We start from the raw sequence: 14,861 nt of genomic DNA, 5'->3' as shown, positions 1-14,861 counted from the left end.
TCAGCCTGGATCATTTAAGGATCATCTGGGCCTCTCCTTTTATAAACAAAGGAGTTAGTATTTTGCCCAACATTATGTAGCTAAGGAAAGTAACCAAGTACCATAGTCCAAGATTGGTGCTCTTATCTTTTTTTCTTCCTTGAACCCTTTACAAGTCAAGATTGAACCCTACTAACAAAATACCCCCCATTAACATCCATGTAATTTTCTTACTTTGAAATTGAAAGTTCCGTTGCTATTGCAAATGCTTTCAGTGTATTTCAGGAAAGCTAATGTCTTTCTGTGGTACTGTTTGATAATCATACAAAACAAAAATGCTCATACTAATTTATTTATCCAGATTAGACTCTGAAATTCTATGGTTTTAAGTTTGAAGATGGAGACCCATGTCCTTATTTCATTACAACATGTTTCATGATCATAAAACATACCTCACAGTCGAGAAATGGTTCTCATCCCCACCAAACTTCTAGACCTCAGGTGCAACACCTGTCTTCTTCTTCTTTTTTTTTTTTTTTTGATAGAATCTCCTTACAGTAATTGATCTGTGTAGATTTTCTGTTTTCTTTTTTAATTTTATTTTTTAACTTTACAATATTGTATTGGTTTTGCCATAAATTCTCACGAGGTTCAATCATAAAAGAGAACATACAAACTCTTATGTAGTTTTGTGTTGCACACTCTCACATTCCTGGCAGAAATATAAGCACTTTTCCTTTTAAAATACTTACCAAGTGTGAGTGAGCAATAAATTAGGTGCTTAGAGCCTCAAATCCATAACTAGTTTATTTGTATTAGGTGCTTATTTGCTCAGTCATGTCTGACTCTTTGCAACCCCATGGACTGTTGTAGCCCACCAGGCTCCTCTGTCCATGGGATTCTCCAGGCAAGTCTACTGGGGTGGGTTGCCATTTCCATTATTTGATTAGCAAAATATAAAGTGAGGCACATGTTCACTGTCAGGGACTTGTACTAGACAATAAAGTAGCATGTGTTTTGAATCAGTTCCTCTTGCTGGTTTCAATAAAGCAGAAACGATGCTTTCACCTGTTCAATCAGATAAACCACCTTTGTTTTAGAAGCAGCGTTTCTCAGAATTTGTCTACTGTAATACTGGTTGTTGTTGCTGTTTAGTAGCTCAGCTGTGTCCTATTCTTTTTCAACTGCATGGATTATAGCTCACCAGGCTCCATTGTCCATGGTATTTTCCAGGCAAGAATACTGCAATGGGCTGCCATTTCCTTCTCCAGGAGATTTTTCTGACCTAGGGAGCAAACTCACACCTTCTGTATTGGCAGGCAGACTCTTTACCATTGAGCCACCTGAAAAGCCTGAAATACTGGTAAATCCTAGTAAAAAGAGAATTCTCAGACATAGCACAAAGGAACATTAGAGTGAAGCTCTTCTGAGACCTACCATGATGGATGCACACAGACATGTGTGAAAACCCATAAATATACAACACAAAGAGTGAACACCTGTGTAAACTATGGACATTGTGTGATGATGATGTGGCAATTCAGGCTCATCAATTGTAACCAATGTCCACCCTAGCAGAGGTGGTGATCATGAGAGGCTGTGCAAGATTGGATGTGTGAGGATAGGGACCATGTGGGAACTCTGTATATTTTCCATTCAGTTTCACCACAAACCTAAAACTGCTCTACAAAATTAAATCTACTGGTGAAAAGAGATGCTTTCTCCCTCTGCTTCCTCTCCTTCTCCCTCTTCAACCACCCAACATGGAGAAGGACATGGTCAAATAAACTTGAAAATTCCTGCACACTGTCTCTGCCTCTTAGAATACGAGTGTGGTGCTCCCTGAACTCAATAAAAAGGAATTGGGCCCTTTCTTTCTAAACCCAGTGTTCACTGACTAACCCCAGGACCAACTGAGAATAGATCAGTTGACTCATAAATTCTATATCCTTCTGCCTTTCAGGTCCCCAAGGAGAGAGGGTAAGGCATCTCAGGAAGCAGCATGGTTGGAGTTCTCAGCTCCTCTGGGTTCAGACTCGATGCCTCAGTCTCATCCCCACCCCCAGACCCCTGCCAGGAGTGAGTAAGTGACAAGGAAAGATTACGTGGGAGCCCGTGAGCCCACTGGTGACCTTTCTCTGTGTTCTATCTGATGTCATGTGACTTTAAAGGTGAAGTCTTATACTGTTTATAAAATCAAGAGAATTAAGACAGCTGGAGTATTCCAGTGTCTCTTGAATTCCTATGTCCTTAACTCTGGTTTGATTACTTTAATTTCATTAAAAAAAAAAAAATGTTTTTCAGTGTACTAGTTTACTCACTCCACTAAGCAGGTGGGATTTTAGTTTCCAAACTAGGGATTGAACTCACATCCGCTGCATTAGAAGGTGGATTTCTAACCAGTGAAGCACCAGGGAAGCCCTTCAAAATTTTTAAATGTACTTAAAGTGACTACTCTCCAAATCACTGAAAATGTCCTCAGAAAATGATTTTTTGCATAAAAGAGTTTCAAAAAACCCAAGGCTGTAGAGAACAAGCTTAACTATTCTAACAAAATAACTTTGATCTTGCTCCTTACATGTGTTGTACAAACCGAGAAGTTGTGGAAGATACTGATCTGCTCTGCTAGGAAAAAATGAGAACACAGCTATGGGTTATTTCTATGGCTTCTACACCAGAGTATGCCTTGGCTTACCTCAAATTTCGAAGTTCTACAGTCAATGTAATTTCCAAAATTTTCTGAATTTTGTAACCTCAGAATACATTTTGAGCAACATCTGTCAGTGTCTTATGAGACACCGCAGGTCCCAGGGAGAGTTTGAGAAATGCTGCTCTGGAGGCTAGGCTTGGTCCAACTGATTATAAATAAGGTGACTTATAGCGTCAATTAATCTACAACTATATGATCTATTATCAATTAGGAACTCCCCCCAGATATAAAATTTTAGTTAGGAAGACCTTGGAGAGTTTTCAGTTCAACAGCATTTCATGTGTAGGACCTGAATGCTTTCAAAATGCACTCGGGAGCACACAGAAAAGGGATGACTCAGTCAGAACCAGATCCCAGGTCACTAATGCTCTTTCTGTGAAACCTTCTCCACAAGATGGCAAAGTCTCTCATGGGCTGAATTGTGGCCCTGCAGAATTCACATGTTGAAGCCCTAATACCTAGAAGTTCAGAATATTTTAACTATTTTAGAGCCTTTAAAGATGTGATTAGGTTAAAAGAGGCTGTTAGAGTGAGCCCTGGGCTTCTCAGGTAGCACAGTGATAAAGAATCTGCCTGCCCTTGCAGGAGACACAGGTTTGATGCCTGGGACAGGAAGATCCCCTAGAGCAGGAAATGGCAACCTGTTCCAGTATACCTGACTGGCGAATTTCATGAACAGAGGAGCCTGGTGGGCTACAGTCCATGGGGTCGCAAAGAGTTGGACACAACTGAGTGACTGAGCACACACACACATAGAGTGAGCCCTAATGCAATCTGACTGGTGTCCTTACAAGAAGAGGAAATTTAGACAAACAAGAGGAGGCACCGGGGTGCTTGCACACAGAGGAAGTATCATGTGAAGACATGACCAGACGCAAGCCAAGGAGAAATGCCTCAGGAGAAAACAAACAGGCCACAACACCTCATTCGTGACTTCATGTAGGAGACAGGAAGCATAAAAGAAAAGCAGGCCCTGGCAAAGGCCGCTAAAGAAACTCATAATTATTGATAAACTGGATGCTATAAGGCATGAGACTCTTGGAACAGGTCCAGAGGGAACAGTTCATAGTCTTGAAAACAAGATATGATCCTGGGGTCGGAAAACCAACCCCAGACTGTTTCTCAGCTGGCGTCTCAGAGGCACATGTTTTACGTATCTGGTGGAAAATCTATAGATAAGAATATTAGTCTTAGTTACTAATTTGTTATTGATTACTGTTTCTTAATCGTTAATGATCACTTTGGCCCTGAAGGCCGCATGAGTTATAGCTTAACTCCCTGCATATCCTTTCACTCACGGCTGAAAGTATAGTAAAGCTGGCTTGATTCACCTTCGGCACCTTCGCCCTGGAGCTGCGTTGGTCCCAATAGTCGCTTTTCACTGAATTCTTGCGTCTTGTTTCTCATTCTTTCGCCGTATTGTGCTTTCAGAAACCCTTTTGTCGAGCTGGTCCTGACAACTTCGGGCCTTCAGAACTGTGAAAAAAATAATTTCCTGTTGTTTAAATCACCCTGTCTATGGTATTTTGCTACGGCAACCCTCAAAAACTCATGCAGTCCTTCTGCTTTCTGATCCCCTTAATTTTTCAACCATCCTCTTCAATTCCAGTGTAAAAGGTACATTTCAACAGTAATACATCCTTTGAACATTCCTGCCTCTGTCCTTTGCCCCAGGATTTTATGTATGAAATGTCATTTATTTCTCCCCCTGTATGTTATCCACATCTATGCATTGAAGCTCCACTTTTGTAACAGCATTCCTGACAAGCCTGGCTCCTGATGTTCATTCCTTGTGCTAAACTTCTCAAAATCATGATATACACATTGTATCATTGTTTTCATACAATTATTATCACTACTCATCTTGGATGATGGTGTGTTTTGTCTCCCAGATCAGTTCTTCAAGCACCACTTCCTTGGTATCTCCACTCTGGATAGTCTTTGAACGTGATCTGCTGGTTTTTCTCTACTAAAAAAAGTGAGCCAGAAGACTTTTTCCCCAAGATATGTATGGGGACATCAGTTCCTAAGGAAATTCAACAAAACTAATGATCATAAGAATCTGTAATGGTGACACCACAAAAGCAATATTATAAAAGTAGGCATACTTGGCCTTCTTTACTGATATAATAACAAATTACGAATGTTACTCTCTGTGTGTACATGAAATTACTAAGCATTATATCCAAAGCCAAATTGCTAAAACAAACTGCCAGTTTACAATAGATATTCCTTGCTTGTATTCCTTCATTCTTTACTTCCAATTCCTTCAGCAAACTTTATCCTCAATAATAGCGTTTTTCGCTATTTTATGAGTATTCTCTGTTACAATGTTTGGTGTTAAAATATCAGTCTAAATTGCATAGCATTGCATAGCATTGCATAGCATTGCATAGGTTTAAAATAGGCCCTAAGCTGCTTGGCAGTGTTTGTGTCGAGACTATTCAACTTGTAGAGTAAATTTTAAGATTTGGACTATTGATAATTATCAGTGCTGGGAATGAAAGGAAAGGACAAAGAATGACTTCAGAGAAAATGAGTTTTAACTGCTTTAATTGAGCTGCTCCTTTTCAATTATTCAATTATGACGAATCAGGAGTCCTTTTGGTCAATATCTTGTCAAATCAAATTGCAGCAGACTTAAAGATAGTTGGTTTCTAACCAAAAGTCTTTAAAACCTACATCTGAATATGCCCAGAAGCTGTCAATATCTAGCTATACATCCACCACTTTTCTTCTCTTAAAAGAAAAATCTTATGTCTATTTTTTAAGGATAAGACCATAACTTCCATTTTCTGATCTCATCAGACAAAATAGCACTGTCTGGAAAGGAATCATAGTTTTTGTTTGTTTGTTTGTTTGTTTGTTTAAGAGATTTCTGTGGAAAGCAATAGAAAAAGAAAGCAACCTTATTAGGATTCAAAACAAGCAAGAAACTCTTCTCATCACCTTGGTGCTCTGATTCTGTATGATATTTTAACAAAATGCCAGTTAGCCTTAGTTGTTTTAATTTTGTCAAGTGTAATTCTCAGAAGCCAGTGTAGTGTGACAACACTACTCTCTCAACCACCTGAGAACTTTCCATTGAGATGCTCTGACCCTAGAGCAAAGTGCACAGCTCATTCTCTAACTTGCTCCTAAGCAATAATATGATAGATGAACTCTAATTCAATCAATATCAACTCCTCCCCTCAAACTCTAATTGACTGCACACAAGGTGCCAAAAGCATTTGGTATGAGAACCTTCTGGCTGAAAGAGCCCCAAGTAATTGAGTTATAAATGTGCCATTTTTCTTTGCTAATGTCCCAGCTGGAAAATAAAGACCAGGAAAAGACAAGCCCTGAAGATTATGTGCAGTGATCTGTTGGGAGGGTGGAAGTCCAGATACTTTGTGTCACACTGGCCTGCCTTTTATTTTAAAACATTTATTTCCTTGGAGAGTGGCCATTGTAATAAAAACCGTATACCTTCAAGGTTCCAAGATGGTGGCACTCCAAATAGATGCTAGGGGACAAATAAAATATAGGAATTTAAAGGTGACTTGCCAAGCACGACTCTTACTTGGATTTTCTCTGTGTCTATGCTGAATGTCAGCAATAACTGTAAGAGGAAGAAAAGGTAGGCCATAAGCAACTAAAGACTGACCTCTCAAAAATTCACTTTAGATAGAGAACAAGATGGCAGAAGAGTAGGTGGATGTGGAGTATGTCTCTCTCCACAGATACATCAGGAACACACCTTCAGACACAGAAGTGCATGCAGAATGCCCACTGAGAGCAGACAGGAGGACCTGACCAGCAGAAAAAAATGTGCAGATCCACACAAAACTCATGGGCTTCCCTGATAGCTCAGTTGGTAAAGAATCCACCTGCAATGCAGGAGACCCCAGTTTGATTCCTGGGTTGGGAAGATCTGCTGAAGAAGGGATAGGCTACCCACTCCAGTATTTTGGCCTGGAGAATTCCATGGACTATATAGTCCAGAGGGTCACCAAGAGTCAGACATGGCTGAGTGACTTGCATTTTCACTTTCAAAATTCAGTAGGATGAAGGAACTGGGGGAAAAAACAGCAGTGTTTGTAGGACTGGACCTACCCTCGGCAGGTTGGGGAACTGAAGCAGGTATCCGATCCCCACATTGGGACAATTGTCTGAGTCAGAGGAGAAGCATTTAAAGCTGAGAGTGAAACAGCTGACCTGTGGCAGCCTAAATAAATGAGAATCAGACAGTCCTTGCCACAGCCATGCATACCCAGACAGGGACCCAGGTCCCCTGGAAGGTGCAGCAGCTGGGAGCTGGAGTTTAGGGATCGTGGAGCAATCCCAGGGAGAGGGCTGCTGTTTACTGTGGAGAGACAGATCAAGGGGATGTGAGGGAGGAGACTGTGGTGGGAAATGCAGGTGGAGGAAAACCAGGCAGCCATGGAAGAAAGGCTATACTGCTGAGTCACATGTAGGGGGTGGAGCCATCACCATAGCCTCTATCCCCCTACAGGCCAGCATCCGCAGCTGAACAATAGAGGGGCTGGCCCATCAATCGCCTGACACCCTGAACCACAGAGCAGGAACCCAGCCAGTGGGCCCCTCTATGTGCCTGACCCACTGAACAACAGAGAAGGACCCCAGGCAAGGGAGCCCTCTAAGTGCCTGAATGGGTGGAGCTACGGAGAAAAAGCAACCAAAGAGGCCTTCTGATCATCAGCTACCAGAGGCTCGAGAAAAGACTCTATTGGGCCATAACTCCTGCCGCGGAGGCAGGCCAGTCCCTGCACACTTGGCGCCGCCAGGGTCCCCGCAAGCCAAGCAGCAGCGCCACCTTCACACTCAACTCTCACTGGGACAGAGCTGCCACAGGCAAAAAAAGTCTTGTGTGTATGTGCACAGGGTTGCTTTGGTCATGTCCAACTCTGCAGCCCTGTGGACTGTGGCCTTCCAGGTTTCTCTGTCAGAAAGGGGAGTTCTCCAGGCAAGAATATTGGAGCATATTGGCCAATACTGGTTGCCCTACCCTTCTAGAGCACTGTGTTTCCTGCTGCCCTGGACGCCACCTCCCCCACCCCCCAAGTACCTGGTGTTGCCAGAACCGCTGTGACCCAAGCAGCTGCAACATCTCCACACCTGGTCCTCATTGGGGCAAACCTAAGTCCTCCAGGGCAGCCTCAGGAGCAATCCCCAGTGGTCAATCCACATGTAGAGGTGGAAATAAAACCACAGCTGAAACCCAAGGGCAGTGTGGCTAAGGAAGAAGACCCAAAACCCTCCCACCAGCTCTACAAGCTGCAGATTAAATCCACATTATCAACTAGGCAGACTCTGTGTCTGTGGAATATATAAAAGGTCACTGAGAGTTCAAAACACACTAGTGCTGATAGCTGTGGACATGGGAGGCAAGAACAGAGAGGAGTAGGAGCAGATTAGAACCTGAGCTGCCCCCACAGCAGGCCCAGGGAGCAGCACAGTGTTGGAGGGCATCATAGGGAGGTGAGGTGGGCTGTGACTCCCAGCAAGGGAAAGGACTCTGACAGCAGTGACTCAAGAAAAGCATTAATTATTCTTAGGTTTTGACTTACTCTGTAGATTCTTTTGAATTTTTTTCTTTTCTTTTTTTTCCCCTTTTTCTCCCTGCTCTGTTGTAGTTGTCAATTTTATTAGCACTATGAAATCTAGTTAAACTTTTTAGTTTTTTTTTTTTTTTCCTCTTGGTCACATTTTTTGTTGTTATAAACCTCTACTTCTATCTTGGGCTTTTGCAGTTCTGGGGAGGTTTTTTTTAATTTAAAATTTTTTAAACCTATTATTATTTTTTCTACATGTATTCCTTTGTTTTCTTTTCTGACTATTCTTTTCACCTTGTAGTTAATCTTTAATGTATATAAATCTTCTTTATCTACCTCTATTTAATTTTGCACATCTATTCTTTCTTTCTTGCCTTTCCCCTCAACATATTTGTTAGTTTTGTTTTCATTCCTTTATTCCCCACTTGGCACCTTACTTTAGTTTTGTTTTCCACTTTGTGTTTCAGTTAGTTTTGTTCTTAACTGGTAAATATATATTTTTATTTCTTTTGTTCACTGGGTCAATCTATTGTACTTTATTTTTGTTGGACTGTTTTGACTTTGCTCATGGGTGTATATGTATAGATACATATTCCATTATTTTATTATTTGCCTGATTTTGTAACAGCTGTTTGTCTGGGGTTCATCTTTGGTTTCTTGGTTTGGGATATTTATTTTAATCTCACTTAATGCCACAACAAACCACTTGTGGAATCTTCATTCCTGACAAGGGATCAAGCCCTGAGCCTTTGGAGTGGGAGCACTGGCTCCAAGACCCTAGACTACCAGAGAACTGACCCTGCTGCTGCTGCTGCTAAGTTGCTTCAGTCGTGTCTGACTTTGTGTGACCCCATAGATAGCAGCCCACCAGGCTCCCCCGTCCCTGGGATTCTCCAAGCAAGAACACTGGAGTGGGTTGCCATTTCCTTCTCCAATGCATGAAAGTAAAAAGTGAAAGTGAAGTCACTCAGTTGTGCCTGACTCTTAATGACCCCATGGACTGCAGCCTACCAGGCTCCTCTGTCAATGGGATTTTCCAGGCAAGAGTACTGGAGTGGGGTGCCATTGCCTTCTCCCTAGAGGGTATCAAATAGTGAGAACTCACACAAAGGAAACCACTAGAATACAAGACCCAGCATCACCCAACCACCAGTAGCAACCTGTGCAGGATGCCTCATCTAAACAACAAACAAAAATGCAAACCCAATCATCAGCAGACAGGAGTACCACCTCACTCAAGCTTGCCCATCAGAGGAAAAACAAACTAACAAACAAACAAAAACTCAGCACAAATTTCACCCTATACGAAGCTTACACAAACCACTGGACAAAACTTAGGAGGGCAGAAACCAAAAGGAAGAAAGAATTCAACCCTGAAGCTTGGGAAAAGGAGACCTCAAATACAGTAAGTTAAAAAAAAAATAATCAAAAGGCAGACAAATACTACACAAATGAAAGAACAAACTAGAAGCACAGAAGTTCAAATAAATGAAGAGGAAATGGGGAAACTACCTGAAAAGCAATTCAGAATAATGATAGTAAAGATGATCAGAAACCTTGAGAGCAAAATGGAGAAAATGCAAGAATCAAATAACAAAGACCTAGAAGAATTAAAGAATAAGCATATGAGACAAACAACACAATTACTGAAATTAAAAATACTCTAGAAGAATCAATATCAGAATATCTGAAGCAGAAGAATGAATCAGTGAGCTGGAAGATAAAATGGTAGGAATTACTTCTAAAGAGCAAAATAAAGTAAAAAGAATGAAAAGAACCGAGGATAGTATCAGAGACCTCTGGGACAATATCAAATGCACCTACATTCGAATTACAGGGGTCCCAGCAGAAGAAGAGAAAAAGAAAAGATACGAGAAAATTTTTGAAGAGATTATAGTTGAAAATTTCCCCAACATGGAAAAGAAAATAGCCAATCAAGTTCAAGAGGCACAAAAAGTCCATAGAGGATAAACCCAAGGAGAAACACACAAAGATACATTCTAATCAAACTAACAAAGACTAAACATAAAGAAAGAATCTTAAAAGCAGCAGGGGAGAAGCAACAAATAACATACAAGGGAAACTCCATGTGCTTAACAGCTGATATTTCAGCAGAAACTCTGCAGGCAGAAGGGAATGGCAGGACATATTTAAAGAACTGAAAGGGAAACATCTACAACCAAGATTACTGTACCCAGCAAGGATCTCATTCAAAAGTGATGGAGAAAGCTTTTGAAAGCTTTTCAGAGAAGTAAAAGTTAAGAGAATTCAGTACCACCAAACCAGAGCACAATGAACTGTGGAAAATTCTGAAAGAGATGGGAATACCAGACCACCTGACTTGCCTCTTGAGAAACCTATATGCAGGCTAGGAAACAACAGTTAGAACTGGACATGGAACAACAGACTGGTTACAAATAGGAAGGAGTATGTCAAGGCTGTATATTGTCACCCTGCTTATTTAACTTCTATGCAGAGTACATCATGAGAAACGCTGGGCTGGAAGACGCACAAGCTGGAATCAAGATTTCTGAGAGAAATATCAATAACCTCAGATATGCAGATTACACCACCCTTATGGCAGAAAGTGAAGAGGAACTCAAAAGCTTCTTGATGAAAGTGAAAGAGGAGAGTGAAAAAGTTGGCTTAAAGCTCAACATTCAGAAAACGAAGATCATGGCATCTGGTCCCATCACTTCATAGGAAATAGATAGGGAAACAGTGGAAACAGTATCAGAGTTTATTTTTCTGGGCTCCAAAATAACGGCAGATGGTGATTGCAGCCATGAAATTAAAAAACGCTTACTCCTTGGAAGGGAAGTTATGACCAACCTAGATAGCATATTCAAAAGCAGAGACATTACTTTGCCAACAAAGGTCCGTCTAGTCAAGGCTATGGTTTTTCCTGTGGTCATGTATGGATGTGAGAGTTGGACTGTGAAGAAAGCTGAGCACTGAAGAACTGATGCTTTTGAGCTGTGGTGTTGGAGAAGACGCTTGAGAGTCCCTTGGACTGCAAGGAGATCCAACCAGTCCATTCTGAAGGAGATCAGCCCTGGGTGTTCTTTGGAAGGAATGATGCTAAAGCTGAAACTCCAGTACTTTGGCTACCTCATGCAAAGACTTGACTCATTGGAAAAGACCCTGATGCTGGGAGGGATTGGGGGCAGGAGGAGAAGGGGATGACAGAAGATGAGATGGCTGGATGGCATCACTGACTTGATGGACGTGAGTTTGAGTAAACTCCGGGTGTTGGTGATGGACAGGGAGGCCTGGTGTGCTGCAATTAATGGGGTCGCAAAGAGTCGGACACCACTGAGCGACTGAACTGAACTGAACTGAAACCAGCTTTACAACAAATGTTAAAGGGAAGAAATAGTCAAGAAAAACAAGAGAAGAAAAAAAAATCTACCAAATCTTCAAAATAATTAAGAAGATGGCATTACGAACATATATATCAATAATTACTTTAAATGTAAACAGATTAAATACTCCAACCAAAAGACATAGACTGGCTGAATGGACACACAAAAAAAAGACCCATATATATTCTGTCTACAAGAAACCCACTTCAGACCTAAAGACATATAGACTGAAAGTGAGAGGATGGAAAAATATATTCCATGAAAATGGGAAGCAAAAGAAAGCTGGAGTAGAAATCCTTATATCAGATAAAATAGGCCTTAAAATAAAGAATATTTTAAGAGACAAGGAAGGCACTACATAATGATCAAGGGATCAATCCAAGAAGAAGATATAATTGTAAATATCTATGCACCTAACATAGAAGCACCTCAATACATAAGACAAACACTAACAGACATAAAAGGAGAAATTGACAGTAACACAATAATAGTAGGAGACTTTAACACCCCACTCACACAATGGACAGATCATCAAAACAGAAAATAATAAGGAAACACAAGTCTTAAATGATAAATTAGATGAGATGAACCTCACTGATATCTTCAGGACATTCCATCCAAATGCAGAAGAATACACTGTCTTCTCAAGTGCACATGGAACATTCTCCAGGATAGACCACATGTTGGGTCACAAATCAAACCTCAGTAAATTTGAGAAAATTGAAATCATATCAAGCATCTTTTCTGACCACAATGCTGTGATAATAGATATCAATTACAAGAAAAAAGTTGTAAGACACACAAACACATGGAGATTAAGCAACACGTTTCTAAATAACAAACAGGTTACTGCAAAAATCAGAAGGAAAAATTTAAAAAAATTTCTAGAAACAAATGACGATGGAAACACAACTCAAAACCTATGGGATGCTGCAAAAACACTCCTAAGAGGAATTTATAGCAATACAATCCTACCTCAAGAAGCAAGAAAAACATCAAACAGACAACCTAAATTTACACCTAAAACAACTGGAAAAAGAAGAACAAAAAATCCTCAAAATTAGAAGGAAAGAAATCATAAAGACCCAAGAAGAAATAAATGAAAAAGAAATGAAAGAAGCAATCATAAAGATTAATAAAACTAAAAGCTGGTTCTTTGAGAAGATAAACAAAATAGACAAACCTTTAGCCAGACTCATCAAGAACAAAAGAGAGAAGAATCAAATCAACAAAATTAGAAATTAAAAAGGAGAGGTTACAACAGACAGTGTAGAAATACAAAGGATTATAAGAGACTGTTATGAACAATTATATGGCAATAAAATAAATAACCTGGAAAAATGGACAGATTCTTAGAAACGTTCAATCTTCCAAGACTGAGCCAGGAAGAAATAGAAATTATGAACAACCCAATTTTGCAAGCACTGAAATTGAAGCTGTGATCAAAAATCTCCCAAAAAACAAAGCCTAGGACCAGATCACTTCACAGGAGAATTCTATCAAACATTTAGAGAAGAGCTAATGCCTATCCTTCTAAAACTGTTTAAAAAAATTACAGAAAAAGAAACAATTCCAAACTCATTCTATGAGGCCACCATCACCCTGATACCAGACAAAGACAAGACAAAAAAAGAAAACTACAGGCCAATATCACTGATGAACATAGATGCAAAAATCCTCAACAGAATTTTAGCAAACAGAATTCAGCAACACATCAAAAAGCTCATACGCTATGATCAAGCTGGGTTTATTCCAGGGATACAAGGATTCTTCAATATATGCAAATCAATCAATGTGATACACCATATTAACAAATTGAAACAAATTGACCAAATTCAGCACCCATTTATGATTAAAGCTCTTCAAAAAATGGGCATAGAAGGAACCTACCTCAACATAGTAAAGGCCATATTTGATAAGCCTACAGCAAGCCTTATTCTCAGTGGTGAAAAACTGAAAGTATTCCCCCTAAGATCAGGAGTGAGACAAGGGTGTCCACTTATACCCCTATTATGCAACATAGTTCTGGACGTCCTAGCTACAGCAATCAGAGAAGAAAAAGAAATAAAAGGAATCCAGACTGAAAAAGAAGCAAAGCTCTCACTGTTTGCAGATGACATGATACTGTACATAGAAAACCATAAATATAGTATCAGAAAATTACTAGTTTAGCAAAGCTGCAGGATGCAAAATTAATACACAGAAATTACTTGCATTTCTATATTCTAACAATGAAAAATCATAAAGAGAAATTAAGGAATCAACCCCATTCACCATTGCAACAAAAAGAATTAAATATCTAGGAATAAACTTACTTAAGGAGACAAAAGAACTGTACACAGAAAATTATAAGACACCGATGAAAGAAATCAAAGTCAACATAAACAGATGGAGAGCTATTCCATGTTCCTGGGTAAGAAGAATCAATACTGTAAAATTGGCTATACTACCAAATGTAATCTACAGATTCAATGTGATCCCTATCAAATTACCAATGGCATTTTTCACAGAACTAGAACAAAAATTTTCACATTTCATATGAAAATACAAAAGACCCCAAATAGCCTAAGCCGTCTTAAGAAAGCAGAATGGAGCTGGAGAAATCAACCTTCCTGACTTCAGATTATACTACAAAGCTATAGTCATCAAGACAGTATGGTACTGGCACAAAAACAGAAATATAGACCAACAGACCAAGGTAGTAAGCCCAGAAATAAACCCTTGCACCTATAGGCACCTTATTTTTGACAAAGGAGGCAAGAATATACAATGGGGCAAACACAGCCTCTTCAATAAAAGGTGCTGGGAAAACTGGACAGCTATATGTAAAAGGTTGAAATTAGAATGCTTCCTAACACCATACACAAAGATAAACTCAAAATGGATTAAAGACCTAAATGTAAGACCAGAAACTATAAAACTCTTAGTGGAAAACAGGCAGAACACTCGATGACATAAATCAAAGCAAGATCCTCTATGACCCACCTCCCAGAGTAATTGAAATAAAAACAAAAGTAAACAGGTGGGACCTGATTAAACTTAAAAGCTTTTTCACAGCATAGGAAAATATAAACAAGGTGAAAAGACAGCCCTCAGAATGGCAGAAAATAATATCAAATGAAACAACTGACGAAGGATTAATTTCCAAAATATACAAGCAGCTCATACAACTCAATGCCAGAAAAACAAACAACCCAATCAAAAAGTGGGGAAAAGACCTAAACAGACATTTCTCCGAAGAAGACATACACA

Source organism: Bos grunniens, chromosome 29 (assembly GCF_055505025.1).
Source record: "Bos grunniens cultivar Pamir isolate PY7600 chromosome 29, Bosgru_T2T1.0, whole genome shotgun sequence".
Taxonomy (NCBI): domain Eukaryota; kingdom Metazoa; phylum Chordata; class Mammalia; order Artiodactyla; family Bovidae; genus Bos; species Bos grunniens.
This window is presented reverse-complemented; position numbering follows the sequence as displayed.